This window comes from Tupaia chinensis, unplaced genomic scaffold, assembly GCF_000334495.1.
Source record: "Tupaia chinensis unplaced genomic scaffold, TupChi_1.0 Scaffold000346_1, whole genome shotgun sequence".
Taxonomy (NCBI): domain Eukaryota; kingdom Metazoa; phylum Chordata; class Mammalia; order Scandentia; family Tupaiidae; genus Tupaia; species Tupaia belangeri.
Window position 1 is genome coordinate 6764219 of NW_006159840.1, and position 17668 is coordinate 6781886.

Consider the following 17668-nt stretch of genomic DNA (forward strand, 5'->3'; position numbering starts at 1 on the left):
CCGCCGGGCCGGGGGGCGCGCATCCCCGGCGCATCCCAGGCGTAGGGGTTAGGTCTGCGGGCGAGCGCGCGTGGCCAGGGAGCCGGCGCAGCAGCCAGGCGCGCGGGGCGCGGACTGTGGGCACAAAGGGCAGGCCGCGCTGGCCCCTCTGCCACGCCCACCGCCACTACCGCCAACCAGCGCCCGCCGCCTCAGGATCTCACTGCTGCTCTTCCCTGAGAGTAAGCTCTGACAGCCCCTCTGTCGCCCCGCTTACCGTCACTACCGCCAATCAGCACTCGAGGCCCCGCCCACTCCCTCCTACCACCATCAACACCAATCAGCGCCCCCTTTGCGCTTACGGGTGCCCTGCCCACCGCCACTACCTCCAATCAGCATCCTCTGCTCTGCTGCCCCGGCTGTCATTTCCTCCGTTCCATCCAGTTCCTCGTCCGCGCACCTCCGCCCCACGCCGCCCCCCCTCCCGTCTAATCGCCCGCCCACCTCCCCAGCCGCCAATCAGCGCCTGCGGCCGTCGCATGCCTAATGAGCCCGGCCCTGTACCGCTGCCCTGTCGGGCAATCTAACGCCACTGCTCCGCAGTTGTGCCTGTCGTAGCCTTTCCCGTTTTGCTCCTTTGGACTTGCTGGGCTTTTTCTACCCTGAAGGTGTCATTTTGTTTTTCTTTTCCCTTAAAACATCAACAGTCACACCTTGTCATCAACCTTTTCTCTATTGGAAAACTTTAATTGTTAATTAGCAGACACAGAAAACCGAGCAACATTCACAGTAGCACAAAGCTTTCCACCGCGGCTCGCTGTGCAGTGCGGCCCACAACCCCGGGACCCCAACCTGGAACCTGCCTCCTGAGCCTGGGTATCACGCCTGTCACTAGGAAGCAGCCGCGTTCCTTCTGCTGGTGGTGAAAAACGGATGCCTCACGTGGTCCGGACCGGCACCGGCGAGGGAAACCTCCCTTTCCTGTGGTTGGAGAACAAAGACTCACACCCCCCTTCATGTCCTCCGCCTCCATATATAGAAAATTTATCCAAACAGATGACTTACGAGCCCTGCAGAGGTCATATCCTGAGGCAGAGTGACCTGGGTCTTAGGCCAAGGACTTTCAGAGGCCAGCTGCAGGCTGCATGGGATTTGTCTTAAAGGGAAACACATTTTTGTTTTCTAGAAATGCTTATTAGGAGGCTGCAGGCAGTCCCAGATCTGAGTGTATGAGTCTGTGCAGCCTGCTGTGTTTACCTCTAGCACAATATCCACGTGTGGAGTTCATGTCTGAAAGTAGGGGAGAAGGAGCCCTGACACCCTCCCATCACATTCCTGTGGGGTGGGCAGGCACTGTTCTTTGGCAGTGCAGTCTGCAATTCTGCTGTGTTGTCAGCCCCTCAGATGAATCAGCATTGTGATGGGCTATTTTTGTTAAGGTGGGAAGAGATCGGAGCTTCCCCAGACAAGAACCGGGCGTGCCCATGCTATGTCCAGGTGGAGGGTGGCCAGATAAACTCCTGGGCTCCCTGACGAGGAACACTAATGACAGGACAGGGCTCTGCAGGGAAGCAGTGGGCACGTGTCTGCAGGCCCTGGTGACGCTGCCTCCTTGGTGGTAAACCAGGGTGCTCACACCCTGGTTCCCAGACGACTCCTGCTGCCCCGCCCGGGATAGCTGTGGGGCCTATGCAAGAATATGGGAGTGGTGGTGCTTTGCACGTTGAAAAGTGCCACTGAGTCTCACGCTTCATATTAAAAGATCTATATTGAACACTTTTCTCCAGAACAACAGAGGTGCAGAGACCCACAGGGAAACCAAGCATCTCTTTTTGCAGTTTCCCCAGACGGTGTGCCTGGTGACTGCCCATGGGAACCGATTTCCTGCCTCCCTCCGTGGTTCTGCTGGGTGGGTGAGGACCTGTGTTCTCAGACCAGCTTCTTAGGCCCTGGCACCTGCTAGGCCCGCTCAGGCATGCCAGCCCAGGCAAACGCAAGACAGTCTGGACCTCACGGTGTTGCCGCTCTGGCCCAGGGAACAGAGGACACAGATCTCAGACTGGCCCTGGGCCTCAGGGATGAGAGGGGTGAGAAGGCACCAGCTTGACCAAGTCTCCCACTGTGGGGAGCTGGTAAAATGATTGGAGAGTACAGTCTGCCAACTCTACCAATTTGTGGATTACATATGTGTGTATGCATGTATGTGTATGCATGTATTTATGTGTGGCTATATGTGCACACATATGCATATATGCATACACACATATGAGTATACACGTGCATTTATGTGTTATGTGTATGCATGTGTGCATGTACATGTATATGTGTATTGTGCATATACGCATACATATATGTGTCTCTGTGTACACACATGTGCATGTGTGTGTACATGTAGGTATGCATGTACACATGCATATGTTTGTGTTCATGTGTATATGTGTGTGTGCATGTGTATGTTTGTATGTATGTGCGTGTGTGTATGTGTGTGTGTGTGTGTGTATAATTTTTTTGAGAGGTTTTTGCTATAGGGTGCATGCACTCGCCAGAAAGACAGAAAGATAGAAAGCGAGAAATCACCCCCCAGGGGGGATGGCCATGCCGCAATCCCTTCTCCTCCATCCTCCTCTCGGGATCTTGGGCACGCACGCACATGCGCCCAGCATGAGTTTAAGCCACCGGGTCCAGGACTTGAACTGCAGTCGGCTACATGGGAGTTCAGTGACATAGCCATTACACTAACTGCTGGTCCCTATAATTTTTATTTTTCGGTTTTGTTATACAGCACGTGCACCAGAGAGAGGGGAAAGTGAGAAATCATTCCCTGAGGGGCTGGCCACGTCACAATCCCTTCTCTACTCTTCTCCTGGGATTCTGTGCAGGCATACACATGCGCCCAGCGTGATTTTCAAGCTGCCAGGTCCAGGACTCGTACTGTGATCAGCCATGTGCGAGTTCAACACCTTAATCGCCATGCCACCTGCTGGTCCCAACTTGTGAATAATCTTGCTCAGGACTGAAACCTCGATGCAGACTTAAATTAAGGTTTGCGTTTCACCAGGAGTCTTTGGGCCTGGTCTAACAGAGTTAAGAAGAAAATATCTTCAAGGGCACTCATGATTCCTCCAGATTTGAGTGCATCAAAATAGTTGTTGAACTTGGAAATAGCAACAAAATAATTCAAAACAAAAAAACCTTTCCAACTGTGGAATTCAATGCTAGAGCAAGTCTATTGCCCTTGGTTTTGTCATGGAAAAATACAAGTATACCAAACCTTGTCAGTATTTCGTGCTGCCTCTTTATATGCTTGTATAACAGAATTCTCCAGGATGCCACACCGGGGTCCACGTTAGCCCAGGTGCCCATGGTCATTACTGGATACCAGAGAAGAAGAGGTGGACGTGGTAACGACTCACGTCCGAGGGAAGGAGTGGGCGAGGACTAGGACGACGTGGGCCTTGCTGACCTCTGAGTGTCTCAGTTTTCCTGTGACTTAAGCACAGTGAGTTTGTGACTGAGTCCTGTGACGACACGGCTCCAAGCCAGTACCAGGAGACCTGTGCTCGCAGACACTGTGGCCTTCAGTGCAGCGCAGGGAGCGGTTGGGCACCCATGAGCCTGGACTGTGGGGCGTCAGGGACACAAGATGACATGAACAGGCCAGGAGTGTGCAGTTGCGTGGAGGGGAGGGGAGGGGAGTGAGGAGGGGCTGACGAGCGCTCTCTGTGATAGGGAAGCAGTGTCTGGAAGGGGCCCCTGCTCCCGAGGGAGTGTGGCACGGAGGAAGAGGCTGCTCAGGTTAGGCAGGGAGAACAGGGAGCCGAGGTGAGTGCTGACTGAAACTCAGGAAGACCTGGAACCAGGCAGTGTGCCCAAAACCAGTTAGCCCACCATAGCCTGATGGGGAACAGCTGTCCTTCCCACCCTGTCCCTCCGGCCCGCATCTGCACTGTACTTACGAGGCATACAAAGTCACTAGGAGGCGAGGACTAGACGGGCAGCTCCTAAGCCTGCAGTTTTAAATGCTCGGAGAAGGAGTAAACCCTTGCTCAGGGAGGCACTCTAAAGACTGATGGCGGAGCATGGTGGGCGTATCAGAACCGGACAGTTCACAGCCACCAAGTGTCACGGGGTATGGGCTCTCGGACAAGGGCCTCCGGGGCCATTGGCAACGCCCCCAGGAGGCCAGGGTGGCCTCTGGTCTCCCACTTGCCTGGCGCCTCCCCCTTGGAAGCTTGTCTCAGTCTCAGCTCCACCCCCGGGCCCGTCGATCTCATCAAAACAGTCAGCAGTCATCCGAGCCGAACACACCTGAGCAGATGCACAACTCGAGGAGGTGACGATGCCACACAGAGAGAGGGCCCCCGGTTCAGGGGTGGAAGGGAAGGACGTAGAAACCCACAGGGCCAGTTGCAGATGCACAACTCGAGGAGGTGACGATGCCACACAGAGAGAGGGCCCCCGGTTCAGGGGTGGAAGGGAAGGACGTGGAAACCCACAGGGCCGGTTGTGCTTGGCCCAAATTTGCCAACTCTCAGCAGCTTTAGCAAGGAACACCGAGCTGAGTTTCAAGCCAGGGACACCACCAGGGCTTGGCTGACCCTCTCAGGACCCCTTGGCAGAGGTAGAGGGGGTCACTGGGAGGGCGCCATCTGTCTCCCGCCATCTGAGCGGCTCTGATGTCCACAAGTCTTCCAAGTCCTCCCCCGGCACGCCGCCTCTGTGCTGGCCAAGTCCATCTGGAAACCAAAGGGCCAGGACACGAGGGGCACTGACCTAGTGACCTAAAACACACAGACTTTGTCCCACCCTCTGCTGCAGGGCACCTGGGCACAGCGCCTCCCTAGCACCTGGCAGAGCACACCTAGTGTCACGGTGCCCTCAGGGACAGGCTGGCCGGCCCTCAGCGGGTGCTTCTCCCTTAGAGATGCGTGAGACCTCAGAGATGGGAGCCTGGGGGCAGCAGAAGGGTGCAGTGCACCCGACCACGCACAGGTGTGCCTGGGCATCTCTGGGCCATCGGCCCGGATGACCGTGCCCAGAAAGGCCGGCCTCAAGCCAAGGAACGTAATCCAAGGAAAGGCAAGTGGGAGCAGGGAGCTCGGCGAGGGGTGGAGGGCAGGGTGGGCGCCCTGACGCCATGACCGAAGGGACGGGGTCAGGTGGGACAGACACACTCTGGAAGGTCGTAGCGGAGCCAAAGACAGGCATGTGGCATCCCCACAGACGGGGACAACAGCCAAGGAGAGATCTGATGTCCCTGGAGGGACGGAGACAGTGGGGGTGGGGCGAGTGGGCCTCCTCACGGACTCCAGATGCTAACACGGGAGGGTGTGATGTCCGGAGCTGGCGCAGCTCTGCGGGGACCCCGAGGGGCCCGCCTGTTGTGCTAGGCGTGGCATGGAAACTGGAAAGATGCCAGCCCCTGACAGCGCTGCCGAGTTACTCCTAACCCTCCAGCCTAACCTCTCAGCTTCCTTCTACGGGGACGGACACGTCACCTCGAGCTGGGTCCCTGCTACTTGAAGCTGAGAAACACCTAGCTGGCACAGCGAGTGAGGCAGTCGTTGGTCTATGGATTTAAGGCTAGATAGTAAACACACATTGTCGTTAGAAGTAGTTCAAGGTCACTTTAACAGCCACGGCATTTGTAAAACGCGGAGAGACCATAGCTACGGTGTCCTCGAGGGCTGAAGGACTGTTCGGACTCACTCTGGTGTCACTTGTTCTGTGGTCTCCTCTTCTGGACCCAGCCCTGTGCTTCCCTGAAGGACACAGGCTACTGAAGAACATCGAGGGCAGGAATGTGCCGCGACTCTGGAAAGCACCAGGTCGAAGGGGAGACAGGCATGCACCCCGCCCACGTGGACAGCAGAGCGACTGGGGGACACGGGACGGCTCTGCAAACCAGGTGGGACAGGGTGAAGCAAAGGGCATCTGTACAAAGGTCGGGGTGAGAGGCACAGGGGTTGTGGCCTACCGGGTGGCCGGAGCGGGAGATCAAGTGCAGAGCTCAGATGCAGAGAGAGCCGTGCTCGTCCCCTAGCTGCAGAGAAGCCACCAGGAGAGCCGGAGCAGGGCCCCCAGGAGCACATCTGCGTTTGAGGAGCACCTTGGAGAGGGGTGCAATGTCAGAGGAGGGGCTCTCGTGACCACCTGCGGACAGGACAGTGTCCAGTGGAGAGTGACACAGTGGCCGCGGGACGGAGAGGAAGCGGCAGAGGGGAGAGGGCCTGGGAGCCTGGAGAGTTGTGGCCGGGGTGCTGCAGCGCTGGCTCCTGGGCGACTTCTCGGCCACCGGTTCCAGCTCCAGGCTTCCTCCACCCCCTTCTTGTCACATCCGCTGACACCTTACCCCAGGACGTTCACGCGGGTCCCCGTAACCTAGGCTTACAATACTGGCAGCAGCTAATTCCAAAGAGACCATGGTGTGGACAAGAAGTCGCCTAGGAGAGACGTACGGGTGAGGACAGAGCACAGAGCCCCAAACGATCGGGACGTCACTTCTGAGGGTCGGACTATGTCTTTTCACACCACAAATAATTCATGTCATGAAGACATTACTTAGAACAATTCTAATCATCAAGAGCCGATTAGATACTGTTTTAAAAGCACCAGGAAAACGAAGTCCTGGTTTAAATAAGGTCTGTGATAAAGATGAACAGGTTGTAGTAGAGGGGGACCGACTGCACTGTGAATATTTCAACGTGTTAGAAACTCAGGCTCGTGACTCCCTAATTACTAATCATGCTCTCCCACATAAACCTTAGCTAGACTTAGCTACAGAAGAGCCGGGCGGGAGTCGCCAACCAGCACCATCGCGGGCCTAGCGTGCATGGGCTGCCTCAGGTAGAGAGGTCCACCGCCCGCCTGGTGGGCTCCATGGACACTGAGTGTGGACCGTGAAGTCACATGAGCCAGCAGGAAGGGCTCGAGGGAGGACGCAGCCCTGCAGGCCCTGAGTGACCTCAGTCCAGCCGTGGGCGGAAGCGACACCCGAGGACGGGAGCACACAGTCTCAGCGAGTGCGAGCCACGGTACAGGCCAGAGGGGACACAGTATGTGTCCCCTGGAGTCAGCATGTTGGGTTGGGGGAGAGGAGAAGGGGGAAGGTCCCATATGGGGAGTCTGCACTTGGGGCCGGTCAGGACCTGGACCTCAGGTTATGAAGAGCTGTGCTCCCCGCTGTGTCTCCCATCCCTGCCGACACTGACACACCTCGGCCCAGCCTCAGCCTGGCGGGAGGAGTCGCCCGCTCTCCCAGCCTGCAGTAAGCCACAGGGAACAGCGAAAGGAAGGGAGTGTGCAGGAGCAGGAAGCAGGTTAAACCGGGGCAGGAAGGGTTTCTGTAGCTTAAGAGGGAAAACAAACAAACAAAAAAACCAAAAAAGCCTCCACAATAGAAAAGCTGCCAAGACCTGGAATGAGTGCAAAGAACGTAATCTTTGTCAAGTTCCCCCAGCCAGAGACGCTCGTTGCTCAAGACCCCTCACAGACCTTGGCTGTATTCAGGCACTGACCACGCTGCAGACAGGAAGCCACCGGGGACCCAGCAGAGCGGGGAAGCCACTGGGCTGCCGGGCAGCGGAGCCACCTTCCTCGTGTCCCCAAGGACCACGGAAGTGGCAGAGTTCTGGGGGCCGCCAGGCATCGCGCACAGCGCACGGTTTCAGACATCCACCAGGGGCTCAAGCTCTCCTGGGACACCTAGAAACGCTGGGTGTAAGAAGAGGGGCACTTCTTTATTTTTTTAAAAAATAATAATTATTTTTTTAAGTTTTTGCTATAAGGCTTATGCGTGCACCCGAGAGATGGAGACAGAGAAGTGAGAAGCCACCCCCCGGAGGGACAGCATGCCATAATCCCATCTCCTCCACTCTCCTCTCAGGATCTTGGGCACGCACACACACACCCAGCGTGATTTCCAAGCTGCTGGGTCCAACACTTGAACCCCAGGGACAGCTATGTGGGATCCAGCACTCTGTCCATGAGGCCACCCGCTGGACTGCGAACAAGCTGGGAACAGCCAGGCTACAGTGAGGCAAGGAGAACCTGAGTGTGCGGCCGCAGGCACCTTCATCCAGAGCTTTGTGTGTCCCCACCACCCGGACACACGGTGTTCACAGAGTCCACTTTTGGGGGTGTCTGGTGAACGTTCTGGGTTCAGGCAGAGAAGGGCAGGTGAGAGTCATCTGGCAGAAAGTCTGCGTCCCCCAGAGCAGACGTTGCGGGCTGGCTGGGAAAACCCTCGCTCCGGGGAAGGAGGCGTCTCTGCAGGCCTGGGCTCTGGGGACGAGGGCCGAGCTCGCCTCTCCGCTTCTGTGGCCTAACTCAGGCCAGTGTGAGGCCATTCATTCTAACAGGGCGGCCAGAAGAGCCCCACCCCAAACCCTGAGCTTTCGTGGGGCAGGCAGAAGCGAGCATGGGTCCCTGCGGGGGACCCACAGTTGCCCCCTACGCTGCGGTTTCCCTTCCCAGGTTCAGTTCCCTCGGAACAGCATAGTGAGAGTCCTAACAGAGGGACAGGGGACAGTCACCCCACCTTTACTGCTATGCAGTGCGAGACTTGGTCCACAGCAGTGCTGGCCGGCGAGGTCCAGCCCTCCCTGGGCCTGACCGAGACTTTACCCTGGTCATGGGTGTGTCCACACGGAGCAAAGGCGGCAGCACCGGGCTGGCGTAGCGCCGGCTCCAGACACTCTGGGGGTCTTGGGATCTCCCCTGGACTAAGGGAACTCCAGTACTTCGAACATGTCTCTCAGCACAGAGAAAATTCTAGGCAACGTGGGCTCTCACCCCTCAAGTACCATCTACGGGAGGAAATGAACCACAAGCCAGAGTCAGCAGAGATAAAGTTCAGAATCAAACCTGTAAATAATATAAAATGTGCTCATTTAATTATTTTAAAAAAGAGGATTGAAAGCATGAAAAGAAAACTCAAGATGATAAAATAGCCAAGCAGATTTGTAAAGATAAGGAAAACTTTAAACCTGAAACTGTAATAATTTAAACTAAAATCCCCAAAGATGTATGAAACGAAGTCCAAGAAAAAGTTAGAGAAGTTAGATCTGATGGTAATTGAGAGAATGCAAGAACAAAAGACAGCAAATACACAGGGAGATTAAACACTGTGGAAGAGGGCCAGTGGTGGTAAGGTGGTTAAGGTGGCTGGATCCCACAGGGGACTGCGTGGTTCGAGTCCCAGACCCAGGGCCTTGAAAAACGTGTGTGCCACTTCCAAGAGGAGAATAGGGGAGAAGGGAGGCCATATCCTGGGGGTGCTTTCTCACTCTCCCGCTCTCTCCCCAGTGAGAAGATGAGCCCTGTAGCAAAATTAAAGTGAGAGAGAAATAAAAGAGAGGGAGAAAAATCTGACACACCTCTAAATCTTAGAACAGAGACGAGAAAGGAAAGTAGGAAAATGCTATTGAGATGGGAAGTGAAGGAAAAGCGGAAAAGTTTTCTGAGATATAAAATAGACCCATCTTTGTATTCAGAAAGGTCTCAAAATCCCAAGGAGGCTTACAGAAAAATAAATCCATAATGAGACACATCAAATTAGATCTGCAGAGTACCAGAAACAGGAAAAGGAATCTCTCCAGAGTAACCAGAAGAGCCAGAAGAAAAGAGTTTCTCCAAATGAATGTGAACTGGAGCCAGCTACTATTTCAATAGCGATGAGTAAAGGGATAGAATAATGTATGCAACATGCTAGAAGAAAATCACTTCAACCTAGAACGTTCTACCCTGTTCTCTCACAAACGAGGGCAAAAGGAAGATGTTTCTTGGTAATAGCCAGAGAACTACCAATGACGTCTTGAGTAAGGCTGAACACACGTGGACTGCATAAACAGAGATAAAAGCCCGGGAAATAAGCAAACTTAAATCAAGTTAGAAATAAACTTGCTCTAAAAAATAGGAGGACCCAGGTCAAAAGTCTTCCAATGTCTTTGGATTTTTTCTGGAGCTAAAGATGCTGATTAATTTTAAACTAAATACACAGGCTAAAATTTCTAGAGTAACATGAAAATAGAAATTCAATGTGTAATTATTACACTACTATAGGAAAAAGTATAGAACAAGAAAAAAAAAACTTTAAAAGAAGTTCAGAAAAGGAGATTGAGAGAAAGCAGAAGTGGGAGCCGCCACCACTGTGGCCCGTGGGCTGCACACCCCTGCCGGCCGTGCACACCAGGCCCTGCCACTCACAGCCAGACCGGCCTCAGGGTCGCGTCTGCAGTGAGCATCCTTGAGTAGTGAGGTGACATTTCCCTCCAAGCCCAGAGCAGGCTTGCTTACCTCCGGCAGGGAGCCTTCCCCGGGGCCCCTGCCTGCTCCCTGGGGACTGGGGAGCAGAGGGAGCCGAGGCACCACACGTGTGTGCAGGATTGCCACTCTGTGTTCCCGTACTGAGAGTCCCTGTCTCCCATCCTGCAGGCTTATCTTCCCAGTACCCACGAAGCGGCGCCCGTGTAATTATTAATTATTAATTTGGAAGTGAGGCGAAATCAAATCCCAGACTTGCACAAACTGAAAGGGAAATAAGTCAAAATATGTCAGCAATGATCAGCAGTGTTAATGGTCTGAACTTTCCAGCTGAGAGATGAGTACAAAACCGGTTTAAGATAAATGTAGTTGGGGACCAGCAGTTAGCGTAATGGCTATGTCGCTGGACTCCCACATAGTCGACCGCGGTTTGCGTCCTGGACCCAGTGGCTTAAAACTCATGCCGGGCGCGTGTGCGTGCGTGCCCAAGATCCCGAGAAGAGAATGGAGAAGGGATTGTGGCGTGGCCATCCCCTCTGGGGGGTGATTTCTCGCTTTCTGTCTCTATGTCTCTCTCCGTCTGTCTGGCGAGCACACGCGCCCTATAGCGAAAACCTCTCCAAAAATAAATAAATAAATAAAGATAAATGTAGCTATAGAGACAGCTGAAGTGAGAGCCATGGACAGTTTCTGACAGAGGTTGGGAGAAGTTACCCCACGTCAGTACTAATGCCGAGAGAGATGGTGAAGGGATTGGATGGCATACAGACTGCACAGACAGCTTTTTTTTGAGAGATTTTTGCTATAAGGCATGTGTGCTCACCAGACAGACAGAGACATAGAGACAGAAAGCGAGAAATCACCCCCCAGAGGGGATGGCCACGCCACAATCCCTTCTCCTCCATTCTCCTCTTGGGATCTTGGGCATGCACGCACACGCGCCCGGTGTAAGTTTAAGCACTGGGTCCAGGACTTGAATAGCGGTCGACTACGTGGGAGTCCAGCGACATAGCTATTACGCCAACTGCTGGTCCCCACAGACAGTTTTTACAGATATAAAGAAACACTACACATTGATGAAAGTTTTAATTCATCTGAAAGATACAGTAATTCGGATTGTTTTTCTTAACTCAGAGGGCATGAGCACGAAGCAGACAGACAGACCAGGAAAGTGCCCTCGGCAGGGCGTGGTCACGGTGCCCCTTCCCCCACTCCTCCATCCTGCCAGGACTCGGGCGAGCACGCACATGTGCCTGGTGTTCTTCACAAGCCGCCAATGCCAAGGGTCAAGCCTGGCTGGGTCTGTGGGACCGGGCTCCCCATGCAGCGCACCCAGCCAGCCCAGCACAGCCCTGCTGGGACACCACGTGCCCGCACACTCCAGCTTCAGAGAGATTAAATCGAAGTGAGAGAACTGAATCCAGAAACTGACGCGTTCACTACTGTTTGTGGAAATGCCCAGTACCCCCTCAACAAATGATAAATCCAGCAAAAACCCAGAAATCAGTAGGTATTGGATAATTAAACAGCATATTTAAGAAAGCCGACCTGGAGAACACATAGAATAGGGGACACCCGATCGCTGTAGATAATGCACTCTTTTCAAGTACGCACGAAGCATTTAGAAAGACTGCTGTCCATGAACATGCTCACAAGGCCCAGGTCAGGAAATGATTAAAAGCAAAAATCTCACAAATAATTTTACAAAGTAATTTTTTCTTCATACTTTAAAGATAACTTTAATTTTATTATTTAACAATCTGATAGAATTATAAACTTAAAAATACAGCTTTATTTCTTTATTTTTGCCAAAGGGTACATGCACTCACCTGAGAGAGAGACAGAGACACAGAGACACAGAGGGAGAGGCAGACAGGGAGAGAGTGAGACAGCACCCCCGGGAATGGCTATGTCACCATCCCTTCTCCTCCATTGTATTCTCAGGATTTGGGGCACACACAGTTTGGGACTTGAACCCTGATTGACCATATGGGAATCCAGCACCTTAACCACCCACCAATCACTGGCCCCTTAAAAATAAAAATTTAATAGCCTTGAGTCAAACACTACATCCCAGTGAGGACTAGAAATTTTTGGATTTGAGAAATTAAAAATTATTGCTTATCAGTCTCTGTGGAATGCTACTGAGTGAGACTTAGGGGATAGTTATGGCAGTGAATGCTTCTGTTAGGCCTAAATCTGCAAATTAATGAGCTAAGCAGGTAACTCAGGGAGGAGGTTTCCACCAGAATAAGCCCAAAGACAACAGAAAGAGTACTATAACAAAAAAATCACTGAAATTAACAAGAGAGAGAGCTCAGATACAATAAAAAGATAAGCAAATTCAAAACTGTACTAAAAAATCTTAATAAAATGACAGATTTGGGGCTAGCCCCACAGCATAGTAGTAAGGGAGCCTGGTCCCACACAGCCAACTGTGGTTTGCATCCCGGCTCCCTGTGACCTGAGAACAAAAATAAAACCACGTTGCGTGTTTGTTGCATGTGCGTGCCCCCAGACCAGATGGGCTGCAGAAACAGAGAAGGGATGCCCCCTTGGGGGTGCTTTCTCCCTCCTGGGTCTCTCTTCCCCTTTCTGGCAAAGTACATACACCCTCCAGCAATTAAAAAAAGGCAGATTTTGGAAAAAGAAGGTGCAAATAAACAACATTAGGAATGGTAAGGGGGCACAGTCACCAGGCAGCAGAAATGAAAAAGATGGAGATTCAGAGCCGGCAGGTACATGGCGGTTTGGGCACCGGACTCCTACATGGCTGACTGCAGTCTGAGTCCCGGACCTGGGACTTTCTCTCTGTCTGCCTCTGGTGAGTGTGCATACCCTGTAGTAGGTTAAATAGTAATAGTAAATAAATAAAATTAAATAAATAAGTCTTATAAAAAAGATGGAGACTCTGATAAACGAGTTTAGGTTCATAAACTAAGACCTGGGAGAAATGGATAAGTTTATAGGAAAGTAGAACCTAAGGAAGTGAATTCAGGAGCCAGCCAGTGGCACGGCAGTTAGTGCGCCTGGATCCCACAGGTCTGACTGCACGACTCCAGTCCCAGACCCAGTCCCTTAAAACTTTCCAGGCACATGTGCATGCCCCAGTCCCAAGAGAAGCATGGAGGAGGTGGGATTTCAGTGCGGCCACTTCCCTTAGTGGGTATTTCTCTGTCTGTCTGTCTGTCTCCCTCTCTCTTTTGCTCCCTCCAGTGGGTCCATGCACCCTATAGCAAATCTAAAAAGTAAACTAAAATGAATTCAAGAAAAAAATGTCCCATAAATTTTGTACTAGGCAAGTTGAACCAGCAGTTGCAAGTCTTCCCGTAAAGACAATATGAGGCCCGCTCCTGAGTGAGCTCCGCCTCCAGTTCCCAGTGCTCCGGAGAGTGAGCTTGCCACGTCTCCTTCCAAATAGGCCAAGGGCTCTTCTGTGCAGGACGAAGTAAACTAAAATGAATTCAAGAAAAAAATGTCCCATAAATTTTGTACTAGGCAAGTTGAACCAGCAGTTGCAAGTCTTCCCGTAAAGACAATATGAGGCCCGCTCCTGAGTGAGCTCCGCCTCCAGTTCCCAGTGCTCCGGAGAGTGAGCTTGCCACGTCTCCTTCCAAATAGGCCAAGGGCTCTTCTGTGCAGGACGTGGCTGGAGTATCTTTTTTTTTTTTTTTTTTTTTTTTTTTTAAGAGGTTTTTGCTATAGGGCGCATGTGCTCGCCAGACAGACAGAGAGAGACAGAGAGACAGAAAGTGAGAAATCACCCCCCAGGGGGGATGGTCACGCCGCAATCCCTTCTCCTCCATTCTCCTCTCGGGATCTTGGGTACACACGCACACGCGCCCGGCGTGAGTTTTAAGCCACCGGGTCCAGGACGCGAACCACGGTCGACTATGTGGGAGTCCAGCGGCATAGCCATTACGCTAACTGCTGGTTCCCAATGGCTGGAGTATCTTTGATGTCACACCCCGCCTGAAGAATTCTCTAGTGACCCTCACTCAAGAAACTGAACCAAGATTCTGAGCAAAATATTAGCAACTTGAATCCACAGTATCTAAAAAAGGGCAATTTACCATGAGGAAGTGGGTTGGAAAGAAAAACTGCCATTCATAGATTTTGCTCACCTACATGGAAAGAAGTCTGTAAGTATGCTCTATAAAGTTGCTCATCAGTGAGACGAATAAACAACATTTGAATGCATTTTATGCAACAGCACAAGTTGGAGAACTCAGTTTTAAAATGAGACCATTAATAATGCAACAACAAGAACTTTTTAAAGGTACTTCAGAGTAAGTCTATCACAAGACATGGACCATCTCATTGGAGATCATTATGAGGCTATCGAAGGACATTAAAGAACACATGGAAAACGGAAAGACAACCAATTCTCAGGAACAAAAATAGAAACAAAAGTATCCTCGCGATTCTGAGAATTTAAATTCTCTCATCTCCAAATTGATTCATAATTTCATGCAATTCCAGTGCAGATCCTGGAATAGTTTGGCAAGTTGATTAGCCCTACTACTCTAATGGGAGAACAGAAGACCAAGAATAACCCACATGGTCTGCAAGAATAACAAGTGTGTGGGGGGTCTTCCTGCCGCATGTCAAGGTCAGCTCAAAGCCTTTATCTAGCGGTGCGTGGCGTCTGTGCAGGAGGCGAGTGGCACAGAAGGACACCCAAACACAGAGGCCCAGTGCTGTCACAGGCATCCTGGAACAGCCCTGGTGTAACCCGAATCCTGACCTACTTGCAGCTCAGTACTCGGGCCACCTTGTCTGCTTACAGGCAAGTTCATACTCAAGCAGGTCTGCCGATCCTGGGCTGCTTCTGTCAAAACCACCTGACCCTGATTCTGGTTCCTCAAGTGCATCTCACCCTGTCCTCCCCGGTTCCCCGGCTCCCCGGCTCTGGCTGTCCAGGCAGCTCCTCACTGTCTACGGCCATCACATGCATACCACCCCAGCTGGACCACACGCTGCCCTACTCTTGGGGCTGAGATTGGTGCTGAATCCTCCCCCTGCCTCACCCCCATCACCCACCAGGGATACCTCCAGCACCTGCCAGGGCCCCTTCGACGGGAGCACTCAGATATTCAGGTGCGTGCGTGCGTAATCCTTTGATTAATGCTTGTATTCTGCTGTGGACTCACGAGGGTAGGGACTGTGTCTCTTCAGCACATAGGGCCCGTAGTGACGCCTGATCTACCCCAAACAAGTACCTCCTGGGTGGACAGATGAGTGAGAGCCGTCAGCGGACAGCCAGGCAGACCCCACTGCTTCCTGGACACAATGTGCTTCACGCTCAGACAGAAGTGCAGACTGATGGGGCTGGCAGGTGGCGTGGTGGTTAAGGGCCCTGGACTCCCACATGGCCAACCACGGTGCGGGTCCTAGACCTGGGGGCTTGCTTTCTCTCTCTTTCTCTCCCTCTCTCTGCCTCTCTCTGGTCAAAGTTTTTAAAAAAGTAAATAAATAAAGTTAAATAAAATAATTATTTTAAAAAGCACAGAGTGAGAACTAACCCTCCTAACCTCCCCCCTTCTTCCTCCAGGTAAGCCAGTAACTAGTGCACTTGGGGTAACCGAGGTGGAAGTCAGTAACCCGCGGACTGCTCCCAGGTTGCTAAGGACAAGTAGCCTGTGCTGTCTATGACGGCGAGGATCCTTGGGAGCGAGCAGATGCCACACTCACAATGGCACGCCCGGCAGCCCGTGACGTCACTCCTTCCCGCTATTCTGGGACTGCGCGTCCTTCCGGGAACAGCGGGCCGGCCAGTCTCGGGGCTCTTCAGGAAGTTTGCGACGCCAGCGCTACGCCATTTGCCAGGAGCAACTGCGTCAGCTAAACCCCGTCTTCTCAGGGAGGGCTGCTGCAAACCCACGCTAGCTTGCAACCATTTCAAGAAAAGGCCTGAGAATACGAAGAGCCTAGCTGACACGAAGGCCTGGAATTGGCATTTCCACGCTGTACTAACATAACGAGTGTGGGGGCTTAGCTTTGTCCCCACAAGACGCATCGCAGTCCGGACCGTATTTGGAACGATGGTCTCGGCAGAGGAGATCACGTCCCGGTGAGGCCATAACTGGGTTACCATGGGCCCACACCCAACGTGCTGTCTTTGCAAGAGGCACTGTGGCCAGGGGTGTTACGGCAGCTGGCCCCCACGTGGCTGACCCCAGGTTTGAGTCTGGCAGCTTGAGAAACAGACTCACGCTTGTGCATGTGAGTCCAGAATCCCGGAAGGAGAGGGAGCCGCAGGGGACGGGACTGTGACGTGGCCACCCCTCTGGGACAGGCCTCTCTGTCAGTTCGGGAGCAGCGGAACCTGAGCGGGGTGATGGGGACCTGCACGGAGGAGCAGAGGCCCAGGCCAGCCCCCCGGGACTGACGCTGCTTGGCAGGGAGTAAGGAAACTGCCTCAGCCAGCGAAGGCCAGGGGACGCTTGCTTACAGCCGCAAGAACTGCGAGATGCGAGACACTCCCCAGCCGCAGTTGGTGGCAGAAGACCTGGGCTCTGCCACTGCTCCGCCCTCCCCGCTGCCCTCCAGGATACACCGGGACCGGCTCGGCGCCGGGGGGGCTCCACCAGAGACGCCCTGTTCATCTGATCCCTGCTCGTCTCTACTGTGTGTGTGTGTGTGTCTGTTTTGGTTTTTTAAAGATCTATTTATTATCATTATTCTTCAATTTTGACCAGTGAGAGACAGACAGGGGAGAGTGAGAAAGCTAGCTGCCAGGTGTAGGACTTGAACCATGGTCGATTATGTGGGAGTCCAGTGACTCAACCACATGCTCCCTGCTGGCTCCAGCCTGTTTTTTCCTAAATCCACTGCCACCTTCACTCTGGGTCCCCCACCTCACATTCTGTCTTTTGGAACACACACACCCTCTGGCAATCTGAAGGAGAGGAGGGGGAGGGGGAAGACGCATGTAGAAGAATGCACGTGAGGAGGGCGCAGGGATGGAGCGACGCATCTGCGAGCCCAGGACCTCTGAGGCTGCCACGGCACCAGTGACGGGGAGGACTGTCCCCAGGGCCCAGACCTGCACACCCCTGGGCTCAGACTCGCGGCCCCCGGACCGCGGAGGGCACGTTTCTGCAGATGTGACCTGCGCAGCGACCGGCAGTGCCAGGGCAGCCTGCGGGAGCTGACATACAGGACACGTCCCTCGAGGCTGGTGAGCTCGGTGGGGACTTCACACGTTACCTCTCACTGTGAGGGACAGCAACTCCTACTGGGGCCGCCTGCAGATAAACAAGGTACGGAGGAGGACAGGATGCCCGCAGGACGCTTTGCCCCCCTGCCCCTCTGCAGTGATGGGCTCCCCATCTCCCCTTCCTCTCCCGCTGGCCTCTGCCCCTCCTCTCGGCCGGGACATCACCTACGAGTCGCGCAGCCTCTCCAGGACGGTTGACGTCCT

At 53.2% G+C, this 17668-nt stretch overlaps 1 protein-coding gene across 2 annotated transcripts in view; it reads right to left on the reverse strand.

The window, feature by feature from the left end:
• The window catches only part of RPS6KA2 (ribosomal protein S6 kinase A2), a 336349-nt gene that overhangs the window by 170780 nt on the left and 147901 nt on the right, over positions 1-17668 (reverse strand). The gene's annotated exons all lie outside the window — the stretch shown is intronic.